This window comes from Fukomys damarensis, unplaced genomic scaffold (assembly GCF_012274545.1).
Source record: "Fukomys damarensis isolate Sample0158 unplaced genomic scaffold, DMR_v1.0_HiC HiC_scaffold_18, whole genome shotgun sequence".
Taxonomy (NCBI): domain Eukaryota; kingdom Metazoa; phylum Chordata; class Mammalia; order Rodentia; family Bathyergidae; genus Fukomys; species Fukomys damarensis.
Genome location: NW_022900930.1, coordinates 9,336,490 through 9,361,052, shown reverse-complemented (window position 1 = coordinate 9,361,052; position 24,563 = coordinate 9,336,490). Strand labels below are relative to the sequence as shown.

Below are 24,563 nucleotides of genomic sequence, written 5' to 3'. Positions count from 1 at the left end.
GCAGACATTTAAGTTTGGTTCTGGACCTGAGACAAACTGAAGATGTTGTTTGTAGATGGCTTAGATCCTTGGGAGATAAAGCAAAACACAAGCCTTACACTATAAATTGACTTGTAACTCTCAGTTAAAATGAAACTACAGGGTCCATCAAAAAATGTATACACCAGGAAAGGAAAAACTTGTATAAATATTTAATATTAAGTTTATTGAGACATCTTGAGATGAATACAAGTTCTCCTTTGGCCTCTACAATTACAAGAGGTGCTCAAAGTGGTGGCCATTAACTTCCAGATATTTATTAGTATGGTGAACTATTAAAGTGTGCATACATTTTTTTTGGTGGATTCTGTATGTCTTTTTTTTCTTCACAGGGGTTGAATTCTCTTGTTAAAAGTTTAAAATTATTTCAGTGTAACACAAGTAATATTATATATAAGAAATCCAAAAATTGGAAAGGCAACATTCAATAAACCTGTATAAAATTTTTAAAAGTTCATAGTGTCCTACATGGCTGAAATTACTCATAATGTAGATTTTGTATATTTTTAAATTTTTATTCAAATTGTATTTTCTGTTAGTGTAATCTATAGGTAAGCATTATTTTAATGGTGTATATGTAATATTAAATGATACCTGTGTAATTTAACATATACATATATGTTATATTTTGCAATGCTACTTAGTCCCTTAAGGTGAGTTCATGCTGTTGGATTTATTGTGTATCACAAATCACATTCTATACAGAAACTTAAGGAAATTCCTATAAATTGCTGAAGACATTTAACTTCCTGTTGTCTCATCACTACCTTTGATAACACAACCATATTTTTCTTTACTATATTTCACTCCCTTCTTTCTTGTTATTCCTAAAACCTGTATATATATTTTGTTAGATGTATATCATTCCTTCATCATTCCTACTACTTGATCTTTTCATTGTTATTTATGGGGCTTGTCAGGTCTTGCAAGTCAGTCTCCCCATGCAATCCAAGTCAGTTTGACCTGACTATAAATATTTTGTTTTGTACATCTCTCCCTGCAAAGAATCCCTCTAGGATCTTTCCTTCTCTTGTCTTCTAAGTTGGTATACTTTAAACATTTTGTAATAAATGGGACTGATTCGTTTTCAGGGTACTAGGACAGATATGCAGACTACAGAGCTCAAGTGGACGTTCCTGGCCAATTGCTACCTGTGATCAGGGTTATTTTAAGCACATTCAGTGACATAAGGATTCTAACTACCATCAAATTTGAACAATATCCATTACTACTTGCCATCTAGGAAGTAGCTTTACTAATTTATGAAAGAGTTATAAGTCAAATATTTAACTTTTTGATTTGTTGGTTGCCAGAAAGTTTAAAGATTCTTTGTTGATTAGTTTACATTAAAGAAATTCTTTGGCTTTATTATCCATTGGCCATAAGAGGGGCTAGAAAACCCAGTAAATGGTAGTTTCCAGTACCTAATTGGTAAGTTTTAATTAACTAGAACTCCATGTAAATAGTAATCATTTAGCAAAGCAGTTCACAGGACTCTAAATGTCCCTGACTTCCTCCTTTTTTCACCTTGATGAACCTCCTTTGTTATGTAAGTGTTATTTTGTGAACAACTTCATCATCAAGCAACAAATAGCTGGCTAGTCAAAATCCTTAGTCTAGGAATTGTGGATGTTACTTAAGGGGACAAGGATGCTTTGAGATTTCGAAGCGGATAACTTAGAAACCAGATCTGTTTTGGAACCAATTTGCTTTGTGATATTTTACATTTCCCTCACCTTTTCTATAATTTATGTTTCCTTCAGTGTGTGGCAGTGATAGCGTGGTTTTTTCCAGGGCATCTTGCTCGCTAATTTTATAAAATACAAATCACTCTATATGAGTGGAGAGTCATTTGTGGCAATTGCTCTTTTCCAAATGTTTCTTTGCTTTGAATGTCCTATCTGAATATAAGATTGTTTCTCCAGATGTTATGGCTCATGTTTCCTGCTAGACAATTTGATTGTTGATTCCTGCTTATGTTCCTCAGGATTTGCATTATTTTGCTGCCTTAGGTAAGGGTTTTATGAATGCTCAATGTCTTGGAGTTTGGATTCAGTTCAGGTAGAGGATATTTCCACAAGACTCCTTCTCATCTACTTCCTCCCTTGAGAATAGTGAAAAAACGTTAGTGCTCTCTCCCCTCCTCTGTTAGGGTGGGAGCTGCAATTGTTTTTTCTCTCTTAATATATTGAGTATACTGACCCCTCACCTAAACCTTGGGTCAAAGGGAGAAACTGATTGTTTTTAATTGGATGATTGCTTCCATGTGCTTCTCTGCTGCTAGAACGCTTAATCCCCACCCTCTGGGGGAAAAGTGGAACTAATAAAAGCCTATAAAACATGTTATAAATGCTCAGTTTGTTGACACTTGTGCCATCATGTGAAATTTACCCCATCACCTACTAGCTACATGAGCATGGTCAAGCTGTGTAACTCACTGGGGCTTCAATATTATGATCAATGAAAGTATTGTGATCATTATTAATGCAGATAAAAGTTAAGTGCCTTCATATTTTGTTGGGAAAATCACATGCAATGATTGTCTCATGGAGCTTAAACTGCAGTTGGACATATTTTGGGTAACTAATAAATATTATCTAAAAAAATAAACATTAAAAAAAAAACAAATAACATAGCACTCTGCCCCAAATTGTTAAATATTAAATCTCTTCTGTGTCCAAGATATTTTAATCACTCATTCTAGAAAGTCACTGTGAATAAGCTGTAGTGTCTCCTATACTGTTCTGATGGTAGGTTGTGAGAGCACCTTTACTTCTTTCATTTGCTCTTGTGAACTGCTTTCTCACTCTCCGGGACTTTGTACTGTAGATGTCTTCTGTATAGGTGCTTTGCTTTAAAAGAAAAAAAAATTGGAAGCAATCGCCAGAGCTGTCATCATGTTGAATCAAAAATGGTTTCAGCAACCAATTTGTCAAAAAGGTAGCATTTACACCTGCTGCTAAATGTGTCGTTGGATCTAAATAAATACCTGAAAATAAAGACTTATGCTTTCCTCCAGTTTTCTCTAGTCTAGAGAAGATGTGGGGTAACTCATTTTTAGCTATTCATCAATAATTACCAATTACAGCATGTATTATTAGTTGCAGGCTCCTAGACTTCAGGTTAAATGTAATTTGTAAATAACACAGACATTTCATTGTGCACAGTCTTGGAACTTGGATCCTTGCCATTCCTCCCATTTTGCATGTCTCACAGACAGACTTGGAAACCCCAGTTCAGGTGGGGGTCTGAAATGTTTATAGAATCACCTACCTGATAATATTGTCAAAAGTAAAAGCAACACATAGGGATGATGTGAAATATAGAACCAAGCCATGTACTTGGTTGATTTATTCTTGTGCTTTTCCTTTGAGATCACCTTATTCCAGCATCCTAGGAGGATTAAAACACTCTCACTTTGATGTATTTCTCTGAATATTGCTTTTAAAAGAACATTTAGGAGCGACATTTGTTAGTCTTGTATTTTCTCTGTTCCTAACTTGAAAAGATGTTTTTGTAGAAATTTTATGTGTTGCTCTCTTAAAATCCTCATTTTTCACATGAAATAATATGCTCAGATAAAACAAGACACTTGAAAAACACATAGCCAAGATCATCCTAGATTCCTATTGCTAGGCTGAAATCTGCATTTATCTGAAAACCTGAGTGCTGAATTTTCTTAGTTTTGAAGTAGCTAAAGAAGTGTGTGTGTGGGGGGGTGATTGAGTTAATTGTTTAACTGTAGTATGATATTTAATGACTGTAAGCTCTGTAAAGTAACTGACAATTGCAAAATATACTCATATAAATTTGTCTTCTCAAGATTTTCTTAAAGTATTTACAAAATCTTGTGGTTTGTAAAGAGATTCAGATTTTGTATAAAATTTTATGTAAACTTTTAAAGTCTAAATATTGACCAAAAACATTGGCTTAATGATAGACCTTTATATTTTTTAAAGTATTATTCAATAATATGTCTTCTTGGTTATGTAAAGAAATAATGCTATTTAACATCTATCTAATTTTTGCCTGAAAGATTAAAGGCATCATATTACAGTGATACATGCATGCCCATGTTTAGAGCAGCACAACTTATTATAACTAAATCTTGGAAGTGGTGTATATGTTGGTCAACAGATGAAACGATAAAGAAAATGTAGTGTTTGCACACAGTGGAGTAGTACTGTGCCTTAAAGAAAGATAAACTTAACTTATTTGCCGGAATGTGGATGCATCTTCAGACCATAATGTGGAGTGAAATAAATCAGATTCACAAACTTAAATATCACATGGTTTGTTTCATATGACAAACCCAGAGCAAAGGTGAAGAACAAAATACAAGATAAATAATAAGAAGGGCAAGAGAGTTTTCTCAGAGAGGAGAGAATGAAAAGGAGGGAGGGAAAGGATAGGGAATAAAAAGAGGAATTGGGATGTGTTACGTCCATGTACCAACTCCACATGAGGAATGCACACACTGCAAATCTGAACAAAGATGGAGGGGATCAAGAGGGGGTGGAGGAGAGAGAGGTTAGAGAAAGGGGATGAAGAAAGAAATTCAGATATGTTAGGTGCATGTACGCACTTCCTACAAGGAATGTAAACACTGCGTACTACAAACATTGCTAACAAATTAAGTGGAGCATATTACTCTCTTAGTGCTTTATGTTCAGTAACTGATGTGAACCCTAGGGCTATCACTATCCATTTAAAAGACCAAAAAAGTCCATAAAAAGCTGTCATCATAGAAAGTGGAATGGTGTCTACTAAAGACTGAAGGGAAGGCAAGGAAGTTTAGAGATTAGTCAACGGCTTCTGATGTTTACACAGTAAGATGACGGCAGTGAACAGCAAGGTAATGTACATTTTGACATAGCTGCTGGGGGATTTTGAATGGCTTCATACAAAGAGATGACTATGAGAGAGTGGGTGTGCTCATCACCCTGATTTATTTATTGTGTAATATATGCATGTGTTCAAATAGCACATTGTACTACAGAATATGTGCCATTATTCCACCCACTTAAAAACCAGTGAAATGAAAAAAGGGTGAGGAAACTGAGGCTCAGAATAATATGTAAACTGGCTAAGATCACAAAGTCAGAAAGTATCAGCACTAAGATTCAAAACAAAATAATATGGTTCCAGTCTCTGAGCTCTTAAAAACTTCATTAGAGTTAGTCTTACTGTTTATAATTGATATAACACAACTGGTCTAATCATTATTAAAATTGATTTTAAGTTCTGTATACATATATTTTATATATTAAGTAAATGTGTTACTATCTGAAATATCCTTAGAGTCACCAGCAACCTTGTGTATTCCTAGATGTTACTATTTACATACAACATCGGAACTGAGGCCTGGGAGGGTTTATGATATCAAGAGCCTCAGTGAGTATAGTTAAATCAGCCCACACCTACAGTACAGCTCATGTATACTATAATACCAAGAGGTCAGAACTACAAAGAGTTACATTTGCCGCAACCAGAAATCTGTTCACATGCATGTACTTTTATAAATCACGAACATGTCTTCATAAAGACACCTAATATATTGAGAATGAGCAACTGGAATCCGGAACATTAGGAAAACAATAAGTGACATAGTCAAGATGTGTGCCTTGTCTTCATGTGCCTTATGCAACTTGTGTAATAAGAAATAACTTTATTACAAATATTCAGAGATATTCTGTGTATAATGTAGGCACACATGCATGCAAAAGCACAGCACATACTGCTTTCTGTATCTATGGGTCCTGCATTTATGGATTCAACTAACTGTGAGTTAAGGATACTAGGAAAATATTGTGTTTCTACTAATCATATATAGCCTTTTTTGTTTTTATTCCATAAGAAATAAACAATGCAGTGTAACAACTATTTGCATATACTTACATTGCTTTCAGTTTTGAAAGTAATTTAGAAATGGTTTAAAGCATGCCATAGGATGTGTATAGGTTTTATGAAAATGCTACATCATTTTATTTATATAAAAGACTTGGACATCTGTGGATTTGGGTATCTTTGAAAAGTTCTGAAACCAAACCCTTGCAGGTAGACACTGAGAGGTGATTGGATAGGCATATATTCTCTCTGTGTTTCTACACACAGACACAGACACATACACATAGACACAAGCACACATACAAGCAAAACACCTCTACTTTCTAGTGTACACATTTTATTTTCATGGAAACACAGAAAATGTTGATTGCCGTTCAAGAAAAGGATACCCACGTTTGACCTTTGTGGGTGAAGTAGGTGTGACTGGATGATAGTGGTTATTTAGTGAACCTTTTCTATGTTTCATTATCTGAGTACTGTCTAACTGTTCGTCCTTCCATCCATCCATCCATCCATCCATACATACATACATACATACATATGTACCTCTACCCATCTATTGTTTTTTTCTGAATCAATTCCAGGATATTAAACTTCAGAATGGCAGATCTCTTCATCATTCTGTTCAGAAGTTTACCGTGCACTTAAAATGGCAACTGGCACATGGGGAAGCTTAGAATATGCTTGCAGAATTGAATAAAAATATCTTTCTGCTCATATTACTTGGGGTTTGATAAATTACAAAACTGAGTTTCAGAGGGCATGAATTGCTGAACCCCTGTCCCAGCTGTTCACACGGTAAAAGCAAGAGGAGAACCTCTGTCTTACTGGTTCTCATATTATCTGTGACTCTCTGTCTTAGCAGGTCTGAGAATTCCAAGAGGAGCATTTTTTTCGTCCCTCAGGTCAAAGACATCTTTAGCATTTTGTGAAGACAAAGTCCTGGTTGAATTCAGAGTTGTAACTAAAAAATCAATAGTCTTCTTCTACGCAAGTAACAGACTCATTGAGAGAGATATTAGGGAAACAGTTCCTTTCACAATAGCATCCAAAAAAATGAAGTATCTAGGAATCAATCTAACGAAAGAAGCAAAAGACCTCTGCACTGAAAACTGCAGCACTTTCAAAATAGTGATCTAAGAGGATATAAGAAACTGGAGAGATAACTGCTGTGCCTGGGTAAGAAGAATCAACACAGTGAAAATGGCCATACTACCAAAACTGCTATACAGGTTCAATGCAATGCTGATAGAAATTCTAACAGTATATTTCATATATCTTGAGAAAATAATCCAAAAATTCATTTGGAACCAGAAGAGACCTAGAATAGCAAAAGTCTTCCTAGGCAACAAAGACATGGTAGTGGATATAACAATTCCCGATTTGAAACTATACTACAAAGCTACTGTGATAAAGCAGCATGGTACTGGCAAAGAAATAGACCTGAGGATCAGTGGAATAGATTGGAAGATACAGAAACAACTCCAGATGTACTCAGCTACTTCATCATTGACAAAGGAGCCAACCGTCCTCACTGGAGGAAAGATAGCCTCTTTAATAAATGGCATTGGAAAAACTGGATTTCAACCTGCCTAAGATTAAAACTAGACCCTTATCTTTCACCATGCACTAAATTAAAATCCAAGTGGATTAAAGATCAGAGTATTAAAAAAGAGATGCTAAATTTGCTGTAAGATAAGTTAGGCAGAACCCTTGAAGACAGTGGCATAGGAAATGATTATGAACAAATCCTCAGTAGCACACAAACTAGCACAAAGAATCAACAACAGGGAGCTCATCTAATTAAAAAGCTTCTGCACTGCCAAAGAAACCATCAACAGAACTAAGAGACAACCTACAATGTGTGAAAAAAAATTTTACCAGCTGCTCCTCAAACAAAGGACTATTACCTTGAATATATAAAGAACTCAAAAAAATACCCCCCCAATATAAAGACCTGATTCAAAAATGGGCATCTGAAATGAAGAGACATTTCTCAGACAAAGTAAAAGCATCAAGCAAATAAATGAAATAATGTTCCACATCACTGGTCATTTGAGAGATGCAGATGAAAACAACAGTGAGATTGAACCTCACCCCACAAAGAATGGCTGCTATCATGAAATCACACAATAACAAATGTTGGAGGGATTGTGGAGAGAAAGGAATCCTTCTCCATTGTTGATGGGAGTGCAGATTGGTGCAACCACTATGGAAATCAATATGGAGATACCTCAAAAAGCTGGGACTAGAGGTTCCATTTGACCCAGCGATCCCTGTGCTGGATATCTTTCCAAAAGAATTTAAACAATCATACCACAGTGATATATGCATGTTGATAGTGGCATAGTTCGTACAGTTAAAACTTGGAAACAGCCCATTTGTCCATCAGTTGGAGACTTGATGAAGATGTGGTTTTTATAGAAAATGGAATACTACTCAGCCATAAAGAATGAGAAATTAGATTCATTCATAGAAAAATAGATGCATGTTGAGGATATACTCAAGTGAAATATATAAGTCACATATGTGTAAATACCAAATAGTTTCTCTGGTGTAAAAAACTATAATTGTAAATAAGATTCTAATAGTATAACTGACAATGTGAAAGAGCAAGAAAATAGCTAAAGGTATAGCGAAGTGGGACAGGTAGGAGAAAGGAAATAAGGGAAAAGAAAAAAATATGAGAAAATGAAAAAGTGGAAATAAAGTTTTTGTAAATAGGGAAGGGAGGAGGGGTTGAAGTGAGGGTAGGGGTATGGGGATAAAATGAGAACCAAGACCTGTCATGTAAAGGTACAAGATCCCAATGATGAATGTAACTGTACAGTGTGCCTAAAATGTACCAATAAACTCAATGAGGAGGGAAAAAGAAAAAAAAAAAGAATTCAGAGTTATAGTTGTTTTTTCTCCCTGTTCAGCTGTTGTATAAGCCTCCATGAGATCCTCACAGTACACATTTGCTGAATATGTCCTAACATATTTAGCTTATTAAATACTTTCTTTTGCTTAAGATTTGGAGCTGAATATATTTCCTGGATGCACTGAGAAGAGAATGTTAATATATAGGACATAGCATAAGTGAGCAGTAAAGAAAAAGGAATGGACAAAGGAATGGAAAAATTGGAAATAGGAGATGGAAAGCAACAGTCAGGGATTACTGAGGAGCTAGAAAAAAAATGGATAATGCAGGAAATGCATAAATTTTAATTCCTTTTAAAAAGTATTATGATAAGGTATCTTCATCCTTTTTATTTTCAAAATTCCTTAAAAATGACTAAAATTTATCTGAAGTTTGATACTTAGAAAATGCATAAAGGGTTAACTTTTGCTGACTACACTTAGCAGTAAGGACATTTGCATTAGATTAAAGTTTTTATGACAACTTGCAATATGATTCAGATATGTGCAAAGTGCTACATTGACATCTGTTTTTATTTCTGGATCTAGCAATTATTTCACTTTATGAGCTTATTTGTATTTATCCAGTGGCCTGAAGAGATAATAGTACATGTTGTTAAAACAATGCTGTACTCTTTATGTGATGGACACTCACAAAATATCAATGCTGACTGTTCTACTCGTAAAATGCTTAATGACTTGAGCCTTAAATTCAGCCCCAATTTATCTGAGCTCTTCTTTAGGGCATTAAAATAAAATGAGTGAGTTTTATATTTTAGGAAATTTTTCTCTGTGATAGAATTTCTGTAACAAATTAGAGTTGGACAAAACTGACCACTTTTGGGGATGTATTGTTTTGTTCCTCCTAAACCAAGACAATGAAGCCTTAAGTACAAATTTTTGAAGTTAACTGAAAAACAGTATAAACATTAAAAGATTACTAGATATTGCAGTGCTTGTAAAAGAGAATATAAAGTTGAAATCTTACATCAACTCCTGAGAAAGCCTTTCAACTGTGAAATCATAAAATTTTTAAATAAAAAACTTTTGAAATATACATGATTATGTTTTAGGTTTTAGTCTAGCAACTAATTTTCTGTATTTGGTTATTAAATTTTAGAACATTTTAGTTATGCAGTTTAAACTGATAAACATTTATTGTGCATTATTATATGCCTAATGCTTAACTATGGGTAGCAAAATAAATTTCTTAAAAATTCTCCATTATATTTTGTCTTCAGTAGAAACTTCACTTAGATTGATCATTGGCTTTCAAATCTCTTTTCAGTTACAAAAAAGAAAGGCTCATACGTGCACCACTATAATCTTTTTTTTTCTTTTTATTGAGTTTATTGGTACATTCTAGGTATACAGTACAGTTACATTCATTACTGGGATCTTGTACTTTTACATGACAGGTCTCGGTCCTCATTTTTTCCCCTTGTCCCTGCCCTTCCTTCACCCCCTGTTTCCTTCCTTATTTACAAACACTTTATTTCATTTTTCCCTTTTCTCACATTTTTCTCTTTTCCTTTTTTCCCTTTCCCCTACACTTCCCTCTTTCCCTACACCTTTAGCCCTTTTCCTCCTATTTCAAGTTGTTAATTACCCCATTAGGATTTTGTATACCATTATAGTTTTTCACATCAGGTAAACTATTTGGTATTTACATGTGTGACTTATTTATTTCACTTGGGAGCATATCCTCAATATGTATCCATTGCACCACTACAGTCTTGTGTGACTGGCTCCCCCCATCCTGAGCTTTCCATCTTTCCTAAGTAGCATCTATATATCTATGTAGATGGACCTTTCTACTTGTCACTGATTCACATCACAAGTTGCCCATTCGTTTTTGTTTTCCTCCTAGAAGGAAAAAAACATGGACCCCAAAAAGTACATGCAAGAACTGAGAACTTTGGTCTGTTAATTACGTTAAATAGTGTTAAAGGGGTTCTTACCTAGAGAAATCAATGGAAAGTGTGCTATTTTTACTAATTTTCAGAGGGAAAAGGAAAGAGATATGTTTTAGGTTGCAGAAAATATGAGACATTGAAATATACCAGAATTTAAAAAGGTAAGAAATACTAGATGGCAAATAGATCTGTATGAATTGAAAGGAATGAAGTAGACATTGGGAAAGCAAGACAGATACGCTGATCTAGTAAGGAAAGGAAGACTTAAGAGGCAACCGGATGTGTCGAGATAAACACCTTGTTCATCCTTGCAGTTCTGTTATGAATGAACAAAATCATTTTGCTCAGGTAACTATATTCCATGAATTGCCATCATTTTCCTGGCTGAAACAAGATGAGGGAATGTTCAGCTGAGTCAGAACTTTACTGAGAAAGACATCCATAGGGAATCTATAAGGATGTGGAGTTGTCGGTCTCATCACGTTCACTTACTATTGCTATTTTTCTGTCCTCACAGTTAGAATTCAGTCCCCTCATACTTGCTGGGGAGGTTTACACTGGTTTTCAGCCCGAGATATTCTTATGACTTGTGGTTCATTAAAATGGTATCCATTTTTCAATTTGAGCTTGAAAGGGTTTCTCTAATGATTGTAATTAACATTCGCTTCTTCTCTTACCTTATCTACTCTATATGATTGCCACTAGGTAGAGTGACATTTATTTATTTTTCTTTATGTGTGCTAATTTTGTCTCCCTGGCCTAATCAGTGTTTCGGAGTTTAGAGAATAATCTTCAACACAGAACTAAAGGTTTAAATAGATCTCAGTCAATCCTTTTGTTTACAACAATGGTACCTGTAAAACGGATTCTCCAGTGGTAGTGAATGGTACTACGTATCATATAATTTGGACATTTTACTATATATCATTCCGTTAATCATCCCAAGATCATGTGCAGTATACAGTATTATGTTACAAACAAAATAACTGATGCTCAGAAAAATCGTCTGGATCCAGCCTTTAGCTTCCCAAATTCATGACAGTTAGTACAAAATTTTCTACTCCTCTCTCTCCATTCCAGACCTCTTGTTCTGCCTACTTTGTACCACCATAATTCTTGCAAGTAGAAGAAATAAGGAGGAACAGAGAAGAAATTCATCCATTTTTAACTACACCCTTGTGTGACAGATCCTTTTCATGTAAATTTTCCTGATATACTCTAGCCCTTTCCCCAGAGAGCAACTAAGTTGTATTGAGTGATTAATGAACTGATATAAGGAATCAGCTGTCTGTATGTGAATTAGTGAATCAACCAAGGAATTCTTGTAGTAAGTAGGTATTTTGACTCTTGTTTTTTCTATGGGAAACCAGTTGAATGTAGTGTTTAATGGTTCTAGGTCATAGAATGGTTTGAAGTTGAGTCATCAGCTAGATTTCCAGATGTGTCAGGTAGAAAGTTAACATCAAAATCTCCATAGTACCTGCTTCTCTTAAAACATACACTCCATGTCTTAAATTCTTTAAAAAGAGTATAATTATAATTCACCAGAAATGACTTAGATACATTCCTATCCAGAGATACAGGGATGGATTAAACAACACTCTGAGCTTCTTTTTGCCTTAAAGTAGATGTTCTTTATCATCCTAAGCTTTTTACTCTGAGTAATATGTGAACTTGTTCCTCTGAATTCCCCCAGAACATTACATGATACTGTTTCCCTAGTTGAATTACTTGGATCCTCCCTCCCTGCTATTCAGGCTGCGCTTTCTCTTTAGCTTAGTATATTCTTCTTCACTTTGATGTTTTGGCTTTTACCCTTGCAGTTTCCTTATTTCCAGAGTTTATAGACTGTCACTGGGATTTCCCCTGAGTCCTTTAGCCAAGTCAGCCATACTTTCCTCTTCTAATCTTCTGTTATAACAGGCTTCCTGTTACTTATACCTCTGCCCTTACACTCTCAATCTGTTCCAGATTCACTGGTAGAGAGTCCCCTAAAAAGAAAATATTCCAGGTGCAAGTATTTGAGAACTGGGTAGGGAGGACACTTGGATCTCTTTACTGTGGTGCCTTTCCATCTGCAATTCAAAGCAATATCTCCACGAAGATTGCCACATTTTGTACTCAAACTCACCCAGATGGTAACTCTTGTTTCCTCTGAACAGACCCTTCTCCAAAGACTGTTTCTTAGGATCTTCCTCCTCTATATCTCCGTGTTTTCATTCATTTCACCCTCATGTAGAAGCTGGCCTCTTCCCAATCTGACTCTCATTTTGTTATTTGATCCTGAGATCTGCAACTCCCAGCAGACCATCTGTATTATTTCTCTGTCCTCGCAGATGCTCTACAGCATTTCCTAGCTTACTGTCATCTGCAGATTTCATTAGCACACTGTTTACTACATTCTGAAGATCATTAATAAAGATGGATAAACAGAAGAGAAGGCTGATACAGACATCTGTGGAGTTTCTCTCCTCTGCCCTCACAAGTTGATGGCTGTTATTTTATTATATCCTTTTGGGGATTTTAGCTACTTATTCGTTCAGTTCCCTCTATGAGCACCTTCTTCTCATATCCAAGTGACTGAATTCATAATTTGTGATTGTCCTGCAGCACTTTATAATTGCCTGAGCAGTTCCTCAGGTTTGTCTGGAAGCACTTACTGGCAGTCTCTGTTACCCTCTAGATCTGAGAAGCTCTGTGTAACAGTGTACGCACCCCCATTATCATCTGCCCCATTTATTAGTATTTTCTAACCTTGGTTGTAGATGTGCAAAGAGTACAAAGAGAAGAGATGGACTTGGAGTTTGTGTGGCTGTTGTGTGCAGAAGGTCACATGCATACAAGGAGACAAAATTCCCTTTCTACCTACAAAGACAGAAGTTAGTTGCCTGTGATTTGAGGTGATCATTTATATCCAACTTACACTGAAAAATCAAATGAATAGATTTTAAAAACTAATAAGAGCCACAGATATATTCAGAGAATATCTATAATGTAGTTGGCACTGGGATAAGAGGTGGTGCATCTCATGCAAAGGTAGTTATTTTGAGTACACACTAACCTACGAGGGGCTGTCATAAAGATGAGAAAACGTGACCGCCTCTAAAGGGGAGAGCAGGCACAGCCTGGTTTTAAGCACCTACTGACCCCTTGGGCCAGTCATTTTTGCTTGTGTACTATCCTGACAAATCTGTAGAGCAGCCCTAAGAGAAATAAGAGTCCTGTAAGAGTTAGATTTTGGATCAAAACTAATGTACTTTATTCCATGTTAAATTGCCTCTCTGGAGGTAGAATATAATAGAGTTCTAACTCATGTTTCTATACTTGTGTGCTAAATTCAAACTCTGTGCTTTTTCCTGAAAATGGATGGAAATAATGTATCAGATAACCCTTTCTTATATTATTATTCCTTACATTATTGTTGTTTTCGTCTAAACAGGATCATGATGAAGAATCTGTATCTCCTTGGCTCAAAGATCTTTTTCATTGTCTTTGCCATCTGGCTGACCTATGTCCACCCACCCCGTTGTTGCTTAGGTTCAGTCAACACATAAACATATACCTTGATTACATTAATGCTGATCAGTTTGTTGGCATGCCTTGAAAACCTAGAACTGCCACTTAAGGAGTCTTTTAAATCCTTTGACTCTTTGATTTAAGTAACTGGATGTGTTTATAAAGGCATAAGGGCTTTGGCAAGTGAAACGGATATACACACACACATAAAAACTACACATGTAAAGACTTACATGTATTTGTGTGTATATAATATATATTTGTAGAAAGAAAATATAGTTTAAAGTTATTTACCTAAGCATTTTATCTTTTCACTTCCCTGCTGTTACTATTTTCCTTTTCTTGGAATACAGTTTTTACTGAAATGTGTCTTCTGGTGTAGCTGCTGATTTTTTCCTTGTTGAGCGATATAGTTTGCTTGCTCAGCAACTCTGACATTCAGGTAAATGGAAAGCAAATGGATGTAGGAGTTGTGTTCACAGTGCCCCTTTGGCACCCTGAAATCTATGCAGATAACCGTGGAAGGCTTTGGGCCCCAGCGGAATCCAGAGCCATATAGGTATCCTGCATTGACTTACAGCACCTGCCACAGCTGCTTGATTTTGGCAGGCATTTTCTCTGCAGCCAAATGCTGTTGCAATTGCTGGGCACATCTAGACATAGGTCATATTTACTGGACATGTTTATAATCTGCAGAGTGATCTAAAGCATAGAGGGCTGATTTCCCAAAGATCAATGACTAAGGGAGGATTTCAGTGGTTGTCCTCTTTATCCAATTTCCTGTGTCCTAATGAGATGGCTAAAACCCATTTGGAATCTTTCTGATGAGGAGCTCTTCTGCGAGTCAATAAAGAGCATGACTTTCATAAATCTAAATGAGAGGTGACTTGCTGCCCGCGTTGTGATTCATCCTGTGAGGAGCCTCTTCGCTGCCCGATGGGGGTGTGCCGTCAGCTGCTGACCAGGGGCAAGGTCAGGTTTGAGCCGAAAGTCTTGAAAGGATTTTCCCTTTCTGTTGAACTCTTAGGACTCTTTTTGCTATTAATATGCACTGTCTATATGTTTTTGCCTTTTTTTTGTTCAACTCAATTCAGTGGCAGTTTGATTCAACACAAGTTACCTTTTAAATGGTTATCAAATATTTTCCAGCTAAAAAGGACATGTATTAAGAATAAGTATGATGGTGTGTGGAGAGAATACTAACACAGATTTGAACAAGGTGTACTAAATTATGGTGGTGACAACAATAGCTCCTCTTTTGAGTACTTGCGAGGTATGTGTCAGACACTGTACTAAGCATTTCCTACACATTATTTTCTTCAACCCTAATGTCCAACTTGTGACTTAAGGCTTATAACTATGTATATGTTACAGGCAAGGAAGCCGAAGCCTACATATACTAAGTTATTTTCTCTGTTAACAAAGACCTTCCTGAGCTGCATGTCTCATTCTAGTTGTCACCCCTTTCCTCTGCCCCTCTCAGCTAAACTTCTCGAAAGCAATTATCTACATTGGTCATCTCTACTTCTTCACCTCCGGCTTACTCTTCAACTCCTTCAGTCTGGCTCTGTCCATACAATCAAATGTGATTGTTAAAGGGGAGCACTCCCTCCACATTTCCAAATATGATAGGCCATTTCGTTGGATTTGCTACTTCCTCCTCGAAACAGGAACGTCCCTTGATTTCCTGTCCCACACTTTTCCTGTCATTCCTCTGAAATCGTTAGCTGTTTCTATTTTTTAGTACTTCTTGCTTTGCTTCATTTTTAAATGTATTATTGAAGCCCTGCCCTGTGGGTTCCTAGTCATCTTTTCTCACCTACAGACATTCAATCCAGGGCCCCTTCAGTCCGTCCTCACTTCTGGAAAAGCTAAGTCATTGTGAACTAGTCAGCCTTTACTAATATTCTATACTGTTCTTACTTTTCCTAGTTTTTAAGAGCTTTTTTTTTGGGGGGGGCTGCCTATGTTCCCTGATTAACTGGGAATCATCCCTACCATGAAGGGCAAGTTAGACCCTAAATTGCACAGTATGTCTTCCAACCATATGGGGTATGCTTTCCACGTCAGTGATGCTTCTAGAGAAGTCAGAAGCACCCTGTGTGCTTTTGCTGCTATTGCAAACTTGTATTTTATCAGCCTTGGGAATTTTGGACTCTTCAGGGTCAGTAGAGTGTTTTAATAATCAAGGGGGGAAAAACCCCACAAATGTGAAGAAAGGATACTGTGAAAATTCACTTTCCAAATTGATGGGTATTGAAATTGCCTCACATCTGAGTCATGGAAAATAAGAGTGATTTGGATCATGAGGTAAGTTGCATTCAGTGACAGTTAATCCTCTTATTGACTTCACCATAATATTTTGCTCATTTTTCAGGTTAGAGGGATTTTGTAACAATGCTGTAGTTCCTGTCATCCTCTGTTCATTGAGAGAGTTGGGGAAAAAAATAGCTGTAAAACTAAAACCGATCCAGACCGAAATGCGTTGGGGCTGACCTTTCCCTCTGGAGATGTGTGTCTGCCTCACGTGCTCCGTGCACACTTGAATATGGAGAGCTGCTCTTTGAGGCCTCCTCCTCTTCCCTTCAGAGGGTTTCCCCTTTGCCTAAGCGGTCATCAGTCGGGGAAAAGTCTGTGCAGTGGTTAGGCCGTGTGGTACAATGCGTTGCCAAATGAAGACAGCACTCTGCTCTGGCCCCATGAGCTGGAGCAGCCTACAGAGCGTCTGTGGCAAAGAGCCAAAGAGGTGATCTCTGCTCTAGCAGAAAATCGCAGTGGCTGAGATTGCAGCTCTCCTTCCCCTTGCCGGGCTGATTCATATAGCAGCCTCGACGTGGAGTCTCCAGAGAACTGTTTTCTTCCCAGTCCCGCTAAAAATATCCAAATTCAGATTTATAATGACAGGAGCTGATAAATTTGCTGAGGAAATACAAGCAGTGTCACTGTCATGCTAGGGAACCTGTTCTGATAAATTGATGTAGGGAAAGAAGTTGTCAAACACGGCAGAGACCCGTAGTGCCATTTCCCTGGGGGTGATGAGCAGATTGCGTATGTTTTCCTGCTCATCAAAGCTCCCCTTTTAAAGCACACTAAGAAGTAGAATGTGTGACACAAAACTAGGAATATAGACAACATATATATTCAAACAAGAGAGTGGCATGACATCAAGTCGTCATCTTTTGTAAAATACTTTTGCTTTTCTGTAAAAAGGAGGAGAGATCCCTTTTAACATTTGCTTGCCAAGGTAACAACTTCATTTTATCAGCCCCATGTTTCAGTGAAGACTTGTGATTCAATTAGGATGTATTAATTTTGGACTTAAGAAGAAGATCTTACATATTTTTGTTTGCAGTTCCAGGACCTAAGCTTGTATTACTAGCTGTTGCAAACCTGCCTCTTATTTTTTTTTCACTATAGTTGCTCAGTAGAATCACAAAAGTATCACAGAAGGTTCCCTTACATGAACTGGCTCGAAATTTTGTGAATTAGCCTTCAATTTTAATTTATTCCCCAACCCTGGAGCACCTACTGGAATCCAAGAATCATGGCTGGCATATTTCTAAAATAATGAAGGTATAGTGTACTAATTATAGGATAGACATACGTGTAATGAATTTTATTATAAATCATATTATAAATACAATAATTGATGCATGAGCAATTGCTTTGAGAACTGAACAGAGGAAACATTTTTTGCTAGGAAAAGACTGAGAAGGCATTAGAGAAAAAGTAAAATTTTTGCTTCGCATGATGTGATGAAGGGGTAGTAGAAATTTCTGAGAGGAGGGAATATATATAACCGGGATGGCAGTATGTTAGGAAAAATATCACCTGAGTTTTAGATTTAAACGTGAATATTAAAAGGTTTAAATAATTTTTTTCTCACTGCTTTTTTTTTTTTTTTTTTTTTTGGTTTTGCCAAACAACTTGCAAACAACTGCTACATTTGCTCTAATCATTTTAGATCACTAACTTTGACAATTACTGTTTGGATTACTTCCTAGCTTGGCTTTGTGCCTGCTCTGAACTGACATCTAGTCAGCAAGTGGAAATCATGGACCTGGAGTTGTGCCCTTGTCAGACATTTGACCTAGAACACACAACGTGTGATTGCCTTCCCTCCAGAAACCTTGCGTACCTGTATCCAAGAATGACTTCTGATGACCTAACTGTGCCATCAGTTGTGCATGTACACAGTTTTAAAGCAATCACTAATATTATTATCATAGTATCCTGGAGTGAGGAATAAATGCTCGAATTTTCATTTTATGTAGCCTTTGCTCAACACAGTTGTATGTATTTGATAATCTTTAGTTCTTTCTAGTAGACTAGTTATGACAACCTTCGATTCTTCTTGATCAATAACTGGTAGTTTTGTGGTGTCTCAATTTCAATAGCAAAAAACAAAAACAAAAAAACCCTTAGTAAAAGGATTTTCATTCTGAGATTCGAAAGTAATTTCAGGCAAAGACTACATGTTACTGTAGATGATAATGTAGCATAGATATGCATGATGAAGAATTTGGAAGTAGAAAGATATACACAATTTAATGTATCAACAAATAAGATGGATTGATGGACAGAGATAAATGGAAGTTTATGCTGTAATGCACATATACTGAAATGTTAATGGTGAAGTCTAGTTACGATAATATGGAGATTGATTCTAACATTCACTTATAAATCTTTGATTTTATAATATAATTAGTGTTGAGAAAAATCTCGGGTAGCATAGAACAAAGTGGTAAGCTATTTGGATAAGAATTATGACATATCTAAAATGAAATATTTCTCTGGCTATAAAGTGTTAACACAAATAAATAGCTGAGTCTAGGAACCAAAGACATACAATCATCCCTCACCATAAGGTTATGAATCTATCCAATGAATCAGTCTTCATTCTAGGAAAAAGAGTAGTTTACTATAAAGACCAGATCCTAGGGGTATTCAGCAATATATGAATAGCTTTTTTGGTTTTTTTTTCCTGTATGTAAAATATTTGCACTATACTCTTCCTAAATAAACTAATTTCTGGTGTTTTAGTATTTCCACAGAAAGAAAGGAATTTCTGTCTTCCAGGAATGGTGCTAAGCTTTGGGGATTAAACAAGGAAATGCATTAGAAAGTTGAGTGTCAAGAAAGGGAGAAAAGTATTGATAAGATGATATGATACAGTCATAGAAGGACTGACAATGGCTGGGAGAGAACCAGAAGAGGGAGCAGTCACTGGTCTTATCAGCTAGGTGATTTGAGGTAGGTTACGTTTATTCTTTCCTTTGTAAAAGCTGGCCAGTAATACCTGTGTTAATTCTATTGTCTGTACAGTCACTAACGACTTTAACTTACAGAGGCAGGCAAATGGGGAAACATTAATGAATATCAATTTGCCAGACAGACGTCCTTCTTTCTTCCACCCCTTCCTGTTGACTCACCTATAGGTCCAGTGCCCATTCTTTGGTGGTTAAGCTCGTCAACTTGATTAGCTTGGGCATCGCTGGAAAGATTAGCAAAGTCCACTTCTGTGTGTGTCCGGGTAGTGCAACTGCCATGGACTACAACACAGACTCTGTCATGGATGTGGGAGAGATACTCCATTGCAGCTCAACGTGGGTCCAAGGAGAGTGAGAGGCTTGAGACATGACGTGTCTCAGGCCACACAGCTAGTCAATGGCACAGTGAGCAAAATGTACGCCCTCAAGTCTTCTACTGTAAAGAGGGGTTGAGTCAAGGTTATATTCCCCGGGTTTCCCAGAAACTAAGAGAAAAATGCTTACTTTAATGATTTTATTTACATAATAACATCTACATAACATCTATATTTCTGAATTCCACATAGATATAAGTCGATTTAAAGATAGAAGAGAGTTCTTCTCCCTTTGTAAAGACGGAATGAATATTCTGTTAACTCCTGTCTTTATATCTTTCTGGAGCTGTGAGTAAGAGCACATTTATTTGACAGACAGACACCAACTCATAACTCTGAAGTCAGATGTTCGGGTACACGCTGACAGTGCCAACAGCCTACACTGGGTTTAAACTCAAGTACTTTGCACTGACTTCTCCATGCCAAGCAAAGGTGGAGATTCTTTACATTACGCCACTGTATTTGTTATCAGAGAGGAGAGGAAGAGAAATAAGAAATCAGAAGAAAAGAGGGAGGTAATTAGTGCAATTTTGCTGTAGAAAATGTTAAATTGTTGGCTCCTTTATACTGTTACATTTTTATAAAGGTAAATATCATAAAATAAAAGGTTAGTAATATTAGAATAAAATAAGTCAGATGAAATCAATGAAAGAAGTAAATTAGCCCTTAACACAGAATATAAGACACACCAAAGCATATTTCTAGCGCACAGTTTAGATCCTTGCATGTTTGGATTAAGAAGGTGAATGCACAATCTCAACACAAGACAAGGCAAAGCATGCCCCAGCGTGGAGCACAGTTTCTAAGTGACAAGAAAGGGAGGAAGAAAGTGAGAGTCATGCTGTGTTTGGGAAAGTATTGGTGTTTGCTCTGCTGAGCCAACTGTAAAAGGTACTATTGATTAGCAAGTTAGGGCTGTGAGCGGTGGTGATGGAGGGACCACATGTTAGTAATCCCAGCTGTCTGTGCTGTGTCAAGCAGGGAGCCCCTGCAACTGGGATGTGAGCGACTCTGCCACTGTTCTTTCGCAGTCTTAAAAGGTAATAATTCAGGCAGCTGCTTACAGGGTGTTTTTCACTTGAAAAGCTCAACCTTGGAAAAATCCGTAGCTTCATCCGATGCAGTGTCCATCATTTCTGAAATGGGAAAATCAAATGCCTGCACATAATGCACAGGGCTGATGTGACCTGTCACTGTGACCTGCCCTCATTCAGTGTTTCACAAGATCATGTAGCTAGGGATCAGGCACTTCCTTGGCACGTGCAAGGCCTGGGTTCCCCCAGCACACAGTCTCGTCCAGGGAGAGAGCTGGGGGCACGGAGAGAAAGAGAAAGAGGTCAGTGTCCGTGAGCACAGTATCATGTGAATGCATAGACGCAGGATTACTTTATGAGAGGAAAGGAAAGAAAGATCGAGCCAACTTTGAGTAAGAATCTTCTGTGCACTGTGAATGGACTGTTTTGATCCTCATGACAATCTTTCAGAGGAGGTGATGACAAGGTGGTGACTCTTGTAAGTTTTAGAGCTTGAGTTTGAACCTAGGTCTGTAAGACTAAGTTGCTTTTCTGTTATACTGACTGTACGCCACCTGGCTCATGATTATTTCCAACCATTACGTGGATAAAAGATGGAACCTAAGCTGAAATTCAAAGAAGTTTTCTTTTTCTCATGCTAGCTGCTATGACAAACTAACGATTACATGAGATTTAGAGAACAGGCTTGAATTTTGATTACTCAGTCCTCTTCCAAGAATCACCCAATCATATTTTTATAAGGGGAAATAGAAAAGAAAGAGATCTAGTTTTCTGGAATATTTGCTATGGAGTAAAAGTCAAATTTGAATACTGAAAGTGGTGTCCAGACTTGATTAAATGCCATAATGTTTTCTTATTATAAAAATGTTGGGGATTTGTTGCCAGAATACTATAAGCCTGGTACTGGAGATTTCCTGTTAGCAAGCTTTTGTTGGGGGGCATCCTGTTTTTAGCAAGTTTTGCAATGGAGTCCTGAGAGGAGGGACATCAGACTAGAGACAATTCTGAATGTACCATCCATACCCACACCTAACCCTTTATATAATTAACTACTCATGCATGCCAGATCTTTGAATAAACAATAACCCAGAAAAACAGAGTTTACTGGGCCACTCTCTATTTTTTATCTGTTTAAATGTTTTCTTTATAAAAATGTTGGGGATTTGTTGCCAGAATACTATAAGCCTAGTACTGGAGAATTCCTGTTAGCAAGCTTTCGTTGGGGGGCATCCTGTTTTTAGCAAGTTTTGCAAGGGAGTCCTGAGAGGAGGGACATGAGACTAGAGACAATTCTGAATGTACCATCCATACCCACACCTAACCCTTTATATAATTAACTACTCATGCATGCCAGATCTTTGAATAAACAATAACCCAGAAAAACAGAGTTTACTGGGCCACTCTCTATTTTTTATCTGTTTAAGGGATTTTGACATTGCTCACTTAGTTTGTTACTACCACAATCTATACCAGCCAAACTTAACTTGAAAGCTCTGAGTGTGGTCATTATGTCTGCAGCAGCACTGCGCAGTAGAGACAGAAATTCAGCCCCACATGTAATTTTAACTTTCTGGTAGCCACACATGCTAAAAGTAGCTTCTTCCAAAATTAATGTCGTAATATGCCACTAATATAAAATACTGTTAATGAGCTAGCCTAAACTTTTTAATAAGCCTTCAAAATATGTTGGGAGGGTGTGTTTACAACACAGTCCCACTTCAGCCAACCCACAGTTCCAGCCACAATAACCACGCGTGTCCAAGGACTCCCATGTTGATCTAGACTAGGAAATTACTTTCACACCGTGTTTTCCCTGTAACGTTCTCTATCATCCGTCATCTCCTAGATTTATTTGTGAAAGGATAACATCATTTCCTTTCTACCAGTGAACGTGAAGGAGCCAGGCACAAGTATGTGGGGTGAAGACCTCAAAAGGGCTTCTGCGTGACATTTAGTTAAAAAGAACTGCTTTCACTTTTCCTGAGACCATTAAATCATCCTATCATTCTTTTTCTTTTTCTTTTTTTTTTCCTCATTGAGTTTATTGGTACATCTTAGGTATACAGTACAGTTACATTCATCATTGGGATCTTGTACCTTTACGTAACAGGTCTTGGTTCTCATTTTTCTCCCCATACCCCTGCCCTCCCATCACCCCCTCCTCCCTTCTGTACCATTCATTTTAATACCTATGTGTATATTTATATTTATATAAGTACATGTGGAAACATGCCAGAACTCAGCTCCCTGAAATATTTGATTTAAGATAATAGATAAATGATATGAACATCTAATGAGCTGTATTTTTAAATAGACAGAAAGACCCAAATAGAATAGAATAGAAGAAAGGATCCAACTAAAGCCTTAGTTCTCAACCTTCTATACTTTCAGAGGAAAAAAGGTAAAACAGTACAACCATTGGGTACATGCCTTGTCATTAACTGCCTGGATCCTACATCTGATAAATACAAACACTCTCGCAGAGGTGATGAGGAAATAAAGTTATTTTTCCAAAGGGTCTTGCACAAGGCTTCATGCATCCTGGCTGCTCCATAAACACTAGTTTCTTTCCCCGTTATTCCTCCAAAAACTTGTTTACAGTTTTGACTTCCAACTCCTGTGTCTTGGAGCATTGTGTGAGCACACATACTAGGCCTGGTTAAGTTAAGTTTCCCCGCCACCCTTTTCATCTTTTATTGTTGGACACGATCTGGTTAGAAGTATAAAACCATCAATTGGGTTTTTTAAAATTGGATTTCATGAAAACAAAAACAAATACCTACTGAATACTTAGAATAGTCCAGCAGCAGACTCTGGAAAAAGGACAGGGCATAATAAGTATTGCCCTAAAGGTGTCTTCCCTTGGTCTCATCTGAGGATTCAAGTTACTAGACAATGAATGTCAATTCAAAATTATGTTGCTGAGCGGGGGCAGGCTCAGAATCCCAGGAGAAAGACCACTTACCATATTAAGTTGAAATAATTTCAGCCCATAGTCAATCTAGATGGCGCTACCCAGATAAATGCAGGATTATCTTTAAGCCTTTTGAAATATTGAGTATAGCCTACTGGCCCCAGAAGACACTTAAATAAAAAAAAGAAAAATCCAGGGATTTAGTGATTCCACCTGGGCGGCTACCATTTTAGGGAAAACTGGCTGTGGGTCTCATGGGTGCTGAGGGGGCGGGAGATCGATGAATTCACCCTTGCCTTTTGGAAGCACATCTGAAATGGCAGTGTTGCAAACTAACCCAAGTGCAAAATCAAGAGAAACTTACGTGAAAGTGTGGATGGAGCTGATGAGGAAGGGGCGGATTCTTAATGACCGTTTGAATGGAAGGGCTGAAAAAGAAGAAATCTCTACTGTCTGAGCCGTGCGGTTATATTGTCTACATTTAAGACACGGGTAGCGGTGTTTTTAATCCATGCTAACCTTCACTTATCGGGACTCTTTCCTGTTAGTCCTTGAGACCCTGGGATCAAATGAGTTTGCCTAGGGAGTGAGCAAAGACGTGGGCTGAGAATGAGGTGCTCCGGGACACTCTGCTAAGGTGCCCTAAAGAACCATTCTTTTCTATCTCTTCCTCCCTTCTCCCTTCTCCCCTGCCTGCCTGGCTGGCTGCCTGCCCCTCCCCTCCCTCCCCTCCCCTTCTCTCTCTCCCTTCC

At 37.3% G+C, this 24,563-nt stretch overlaps 1 protein-coding gene across 7 annotated transcripts in view; it reads left to right on the top strand.

Annotated features, from left to right (window-relative positions):
- Positions 1 to 24,563, top strand: part of Nrg1 (neuregulin 1) — a 1,021,078-nt gene that overhangs the window by 273,154 nt on the left and 723,361 nt on the right. The window lies entirely within an intron of this gene.